This window comes from Papio anubis, chromosome 7, assembly GCF_008728515.1.
Source record: "Papio anubis isolate 15944 chromosome 7, Panubis1.0, whole genome shotgun sequence".
NCBI classification, from domain to species: Eukaryota; Metazoa; Chordata; class Mammalia; order Primates; family Cercopithecidae; genus Papio; species Papio anubis.
In genome coordinates, this window is record NC_044982.1 from 36,835,303 (window position 1) to 36,842,637 (window position 7,335).

The window sequence follows — 7,335 nt, forward strand, 5'->3', positions numbered from 1 at the left end:
TTTCAACATCTATTCATATGTCAAATAGATTAGCATTAGTTCTAACATAGTAACATTATGTTCTATTTTTGTTTTTATAGTTTTTTAAAAACAGTCACTATGTAGTCTGTTGTCTTTGTTGCTGTGAATAATTCTTTTCAAATGTCAATAGGTTTTCATTTTTGCTCTGTTACTTTTATAATAAAACGTTTTAAAATACCTCTAGTTTTCTATTATTCAATAAATGTCGATTAGTGCCTAGGAACAATGAAAAAATAAGCACACTTCCTCTTCCTCTCTTCCTCCTCTCTCCTACCAAAGAGAACATCTTTTTCTGAGTTTAATTTTGTATTATTAAAAATGCGTATGCTTCTATTACTTGGTTTTTCAGTCTTGAGTAATATTTTTTGACTCCCACTCACTACAGATGTAGCAATCAGTAACCTTAATCTTCCTCTCGCCTACTTTCCCCCTTCCTCCACCAGTATTTGTTCAGTGCATTTATTTATATACTGTCAGGACATGTCATTTTTATATTCTTTTCAATCACTCTAAAGTGTGGAATTATTTTTGCTTTAGTCTACATTACATATATTCAAAGTTTGCTTCCAGTCTTTTTTCTATAATGTCCTCAGTTATCTCTTAGTTGGCTGGCATCTATCCTCTGATTGTTTCTTCAAGAAAGATTCAAAGAATCAACATCCCCTGAATTACTTTGTGATCAAGGCAATCTGTAGTCTTTATGGATGAAGGATAATTTGGCTGGATTTGAATTCCATGTGTAACACTTTTTGTTCCCTTGGACATATTTTTTAAGTATTGCATGACCATCTTCTGACATTGAATATTGCTGCACAGAACTCTGAAATAATCCTGCTTCCCCCGCCCCTCAGTGACTTGATCATTTTGCTTAGTTATCTTTGAAGTTTAATAACTTTACTAGGACACATCTCCAGGTTGGCTCTCCTGCATTAATTTTCTCTGATACATGATATAAATTAATGTCTCTATTTCAAAAATTATGTTTTTGTCCCTTGCTGTGGTTTTGTTAATTGCCTATTCTTTGTACCCTTTCCATTTCATCTTTATTTCTCTGATACTTTGATCTGAGTTCTGCCCGCTCATGTTTCATCTCATTCTGTTATCTCACAATCTCATCCCTGTGTTCTTTTTCCCTTCAATCTTTCATTTTGAAAAATTGCAGAGCTACAGACATGTTGAAAGAATAATGCAATGAGTAGTCATATACCATATACTTCACATAGATTCACCAATTATTATTATTTTGCTATATGTGCTTTCACTGTCTCTATACTCACAATACATATATGCATTTTTCCAAATCATTTTTAAATAGATTGTAGACATCAGAACATTTCAACTATAAAAACTTTAGTCTGGGCTGGGCGCGGTGGCTCAAGCCTGTAATCCCAGCACTTTGGGAGGCCGAGACGGGCGGATCACGAGGTCAGCAGATCGAGACCATCCTGGCTAACACGGTGAAACCCCGTCTCAACTAAAAAAAAAAAAAAAAAAATACAAAAAAAAACTAGCCGGGTGAGGTGGCGGGCGCCTGTAGTACCAGCTACACGGGAGGCTGAGGCAGGAGAATGGCGTAAAAACCCGGAAGGCGGAGCTTGCAGTGAGCTGCGATCCGGCCACTGCAGTCCAGCCTGGGAGACAGAGCGAGACTCCGTCTCAAAAAAAAAACAAAAAAAAAACTTTAGTCTGCATCTCCTAAAATAAAAACACTCCACTATATAACCCCTATCTTAGACCATTTGGTTTGCTAGAATAAATTGCCATAGACAGTGTAGCTTGTAAACAACAGAAAATTATTTCTCACAGTTCCAGAGGCTGAGAATTCCAAAATCAAGACACCCACAGATTCAGTGTCTGGTGAAGGCCTACTTTCTGGTTCACAGATGGTACCTTCTTGCTGTGCCCTTAGATGGTGGAGGGGCAAGGCAGCTCTATGGGTCCTTTTTTATAAGGCCACAAAACCCATTCATGAGAGTTCTGCCCCCATGACCTCATCACCTCCCAACACCCCCACCTCCCATCACATTGGTGATTAGGTTTCAACATATGAATCTCAGGGGGACACAAGCAGTCAGACCAAAGCAACCATAACACTAATTTAACAATAATTTTATAGTATCATCTAATATATAATCTATACTCAAATTTCCCCAATTACCTCCAAAAATGTTTTTAAATACTATTCCAACCCAGTATCCAATTATACATTGCATTTGCTTGTTATGTCTCTTTATTCTCTCTTTTTTTTTCTTTTTGAGATGCAGTCTTGCTATGTCGCCAGGCTGGAGTGCAGTGGTGAGATCTCAGCTTACTTCTACCTCCACTTCCCAGGTTCAAGCAATTCTCCTGCCTCAGCCTCCCAAGTAGCTGGGACTACAGACGCACACCATAACACCCAGCTAATTTTTGTATTTTTAGTAGAGACGGAGTTTCACTATGTTGGCCAGGATGGTCTCGATTTCTTGACCTCATGATCCATCAGCCTCGGCCTCCCAAAGTGCTGGGATTACAGGCATGAGCCACCACGCCCAGCCTTTATTCTCTTTTAATCTAAACTAGATCTCCAACTTTTGTTATGACATTTACTTCTTTAAGAGTACATGCCAGGGTTTGCTTAGAGCAGGGCGGTTGAAGAGTGGCTCCTCTGTTTACAATACATCAAACAGGAATCTGGGGTCATTGTGACAAGGGGCACAAAACTTGTGTCCTCCCTACATGTGGAAAAAAAAAAAAAGAGACAGAGAATGCATGCCAGTTGTTTTATACAATATCCCATAGACTAGATTTGTCAGGTTGTTTCTTTATATTTCATTTGTTTATCTAGCACTTGTATTTCTGATAAATTGCCAGCTAGGTCCAAAGACTTGATAAGATTCAGATTAAACATTGCCTATAATGACGTTGTGAATTTCATATTGCATTCCATCAGGAGGCATATGAGTTTAGGCTGTCTTGATATCAGTAATTCCAAGTTTGACCACTTGGTTAAAATGGGTAACTGCCAGGTTTCTCCAATGTAAAGGTACATATCTTCCCTCTATAATTACTCCATGTGGTGATACTTTATCACCATGAATATGCTATTCCCTAATTGCCTTTTACTCAAGGGTTTTCACATCTATTGATGATCCCTACCTAAACCAATTGCTATATTAGGGATTGCAAAATGGTAATTTAAAAAAATCTGTTAATGTATTTCTGTTTTGTGGTCTTTCTTCATAAAAGCAATTACTGCATTCACTTTTTAAAATTGAATTGCCTAATGTTCGAACAGTTTTAGCTGCTGTATGTCAATGTTTTTCTGGTAAGTATTCTTCAGTTGTTGGAAATGTTTGCCACTCTTTTCCTCCTTCACCTTATAGTGGATTTAATTTGATGCCATGTGTCACTCATTATTGAGTGGACAAGTGATTTGCATGAAGCTCCATTGGGGGGCAGGGCAAGGTATCCTTTTAGGATAGCTGGCTTCCTTCCACCACCATCAGCCATAGACACAGACTGCTTCATACAACTACTGCTCATCCATTTGACTTTTTGTGTAGCCCCATGTGGACAGTTAATGATGGTCGTAAATTATTTGCTACTCTTCCCATTTAGAGGTGGAGTCTATTTCTCCCATCCCTCAAATCTGGGACACTCTTAGTAAATTGCTTGACAAAATATAATGTGCTGAAAGTGACATTGTAGGGCTTCCATACTAGGTCATAAGATGCCTTGCAGCTTTGACTCAAGCCTCGTGGAACAATTGCTCTGGGGTCATCAGCTACCAGATAAGAAGTCTGACTACTCTGAGATCACGATGCAGATGACTAATCCTCAGCAACCATATGAGGACCCCAAGCAAAAGCCATCCGCTGAACCTGTCATATCCCAGAACTGTGAAAGAGAATAACAAATAGATGTTTAAAATCACCGAGTTTGGAGGTGGTTTGTTATACAGCAATGGATAGCTAAAACATCCACTTCTACGGGCCGTGTGAACCTGAGCGGGGTGTGAGCTGGCTTCTGCTGTCAGCCTTGCTCACCCAGTTCCCATAGCTGTTGTTACAAAGGAAGGAGATCTCTTTTGGATTTGAGGTTGCATCCTCCACCTGCAGGAGGTGTGCATATTCCTAGAGCTTCCCGACATCCACCCCCTCTGCATCCTCTCTTTCTCCCTAGTGAGTGCTGGTTAATGGTGACACTGGCAGCCTTCTCACATATTCTGGAGTCTACAAATGATATGCGTCCCCTAGTTTCACCAAAAAATTATTGTCTGTGAAGTTTTCCCCATTTTCCTTGTTGCGTTTGAATGGTTTCCAGAAAAGGAAGGGAGAAATAGCCTCTTTCTTTCTTTCTGATTTGTTTGTTTTAGACAGGGTCTTACTCCGTTACCCAGGCTGGATGCAGTGGTACAATCACAGTTCACTGCAGCCTCCACCTCCTGGGCTCAAGCAATCCTCCCACCTCAGCCTGCCAAGTAGCTAGGACTACAAGCATGCACCACCACACACAGCTAATTTTTAAAATTATTTTTTGTAGGGACAAGCCCTCACTATGTTGACCAGGCTGGTTTCAAATTCCTGAGCTTGCGTGATCCTCCCACCTCAGCCTCTCAAAGTGCTGGAATTACAGGCATGAGCGCCTGAGCCCAGCCATCCAGTCCTTTTTTTCTTTTTAGCATCAAGTTTCACTCTGTCACCCAGCCTAGAGTGCAGTGGCGCAATCATAGCTCACTGCAGCCCTGACCTCTCAAACTCCTGGGCTCAAGCGATCCTCTTGCCTCAGCCTTTTAAGTAGCTGGGGATATAGGTGCATGCCACCACACCTGGCTAATTTTTTATTCTGTGTAGAGACTAGGCCTTATTATGTTGCCCAGGCTGGTCTGGAACTCCTGGACTCAAGCAATCCTCCTGCCTCAGCCTCCCAAAGTGCTGGGATTACAGGCATGAGCCACCATGTCCAGCCTCTACAGCCGCATTTATACCATAAGTCATGACCATATTTTTTTAATGGCTACATTCTTTTAAATGGGCCATAACCAATCACCTATTAATAGATACTTAGGTTATTTCCAATAGTTCACTATTACAAAGCAATGCTGCAGTGAAAATCTCTTTACATAGATCCTCAAGCAATTATTTCTATAGGATAATTTTCTACAAGTAGAATTCTGGTGTCAAGAGCAATGGCTGATTGAAGGCTTTTTATGCCACTTCAGAATCTGGGAAAACAGCTCACTTTTGCCAGAAGTGACATAAAAATGTCCCTTAAGTAAATTTACTCAGCCACCACTACCCCCATGATTGTTTGGATGTTATGTTTGTTGTGTTGCTTGGTACAGCCTGTGAAAGAACGAGCCTAGGCCAGTTTGGAAAAAATATGCAATCACAGGAGCTTTTCCAGTCAAAGCTTTCAGGTCTCCAAAAGCAGGTTAACTCGGGAGACAGGATGAGGCAAAAGAAGGAGCAGGTCAGAAGAGCAGCTGGGGCGCGGAATCAGGCTGGGTGTGAATACCAATCGTACCACTCACTAGCCACGTGAATTGGGCAGATTATTTAACCACTCTAAGCCTTTTCCTAACCTATAAAATAAGGATAGAAATAGCATCATATCTCATAAGGCTATTATGAAGACTAAATAAGAAATGTGGGCATTTAGTGCTATAAATTTCCCTCTTAACACTGCCTTCGCTGTGTCCCAGAGATTCTGGTACGTTGTATCTTTGTTCTCATTAGTTTCAAATAACTTCTTGATTTCTCCCTTAATTTAATTATTTGCCCAAAAGTCATTCAGGAGGAGGTTGTTCAATTTCCATGTAAATGTATGGTTTTGAGCAATTTTCTTTGTATTCAATTCTATTTTTGTTGCATTGTTCTCTAAGAGTGTGATTGGCATAATTTTTTTTTTTTGGTGGGTGGAGAGTTCTATAGATGTCTACTAGGTCCATTCAGTCAAGTGTTGAGTTCAGGTCCTGAGTATCTTTGCTTTTGATTCGTCTTGCTTTGGCGATCTGTCTAATACTGTCAGTGGGGTGTTGAAGTCTCCCTCTGTTATTGTGTGGGAGTCTTAAGTCTTTTCATGGGTCTCTCAGAACTTGCTTTATGCATTCATCCCCTCTGGAGGATGCAGCAACAAGGCATTATTTGCAGAGAGCAGCCCTCATCAGTCACTGAATGTGCCAGCACCTTGATCTTAGACTTTCCAGCCTCCAGAATTATAAAAAATAAATTTCTAAGATTTAATTTTAAAAAGAACTTGCTTTATGAATCTGGGTACTCCTGTGTTTGGTGCATCTATATTTAGCATAGTTAGGCCTTTTTGTTGATCTGAACTCTTTGCCATGATGTCATGCCGTTCTTTGTCTGTTTTCATCTTTGTTGGCTTACAGTCTGCTTTGTCTAAAATTAGGACTGCAACCCCTGCTTTTTTCTGATTTCCATTTGCTTGGTAGATTTTTCTCCATCCCTTTATTTTAAGCCTATGGGTGCCATTGCATGTTAAATGGTCTCTTGAAGACAGCATGCTGTTCGGCCTTGCTTCTTTATCCAGCTTGCCACTCTGTGCCTTTTACTTGGGGCATTTAGCCCATTTACATTCAAGGTAAAGGGGACACTTATACACTGCTGGTGGAAGTATAAATTAGTTAAACCATTGTGGAAAATAGTGTGGTAATTTCTCAAAGAACTAAAAACAGAACTACCATTCAACTCAGCAATCTCATTACTGGGTATATACCCAAAGGAATGTAAGTCATTCTGCCATAAAGACACATACACACGTGTGTTCACTGCAGCACTATTCACAATAGCAAAGACATAGAATCAACCTAAATGCCCATCAACAGTAGGCTGGATACAGAAAATGTGGTACATATACACCATGGAATCTATGCAGCCATAAAAAAGAATGAGATCATGTTCTCTGCAGGAACATAGATGGAGCTGGAGGCCAATATTCTTAGCAAGCTAATGCAGGAACAGAAAACCAAATACTGCATGTTCCCACTGATAAGTGGGAGCTAAATAATGAGAACTAATGGGCACGAAGAGGGAACAACAGACACTGGGGCCTACTTGAGGGAGGAGGGTGAAAAAAGGGAGAGAATCAGGAAAAATAACTATCAGAACTATCAGGTACTATGCTTAGTACCTGGGTGACAAAGTGGTTCGTGCACCAAACCCCCATAACACAAGTTGGCCTGTAACAACAAACTTGTACATGTACCCCTAAATCTAAAATAAAAGTTAAAAAGAAATGTGATTTAAATCACAGCATCCATCACACAGCATGTGCCCAGCAACTCCCAGGTATCATTAACATAATACCAAAAGA

General features: G+C 40.2%; 1 non-coding gene across 1 annotated transcript; it reads left to right on the plus strand.

Annotated features, from left to right (window-relative positions):
• The first annotated feature begins 2,626 nt into the window (after positions 1 to 2,626).
• On the plus strand, positions 2,627 to 2,755 carry LOC116276242. The gene has a single exon (XR_004185670.1). It is a non-coding gene; the product is annotated as a small nucleolar RNA SNORA11 (small nucleolar RNA).
• Positions 2,756 to 7,335: the final 4,580 nt, after the last annotated feature.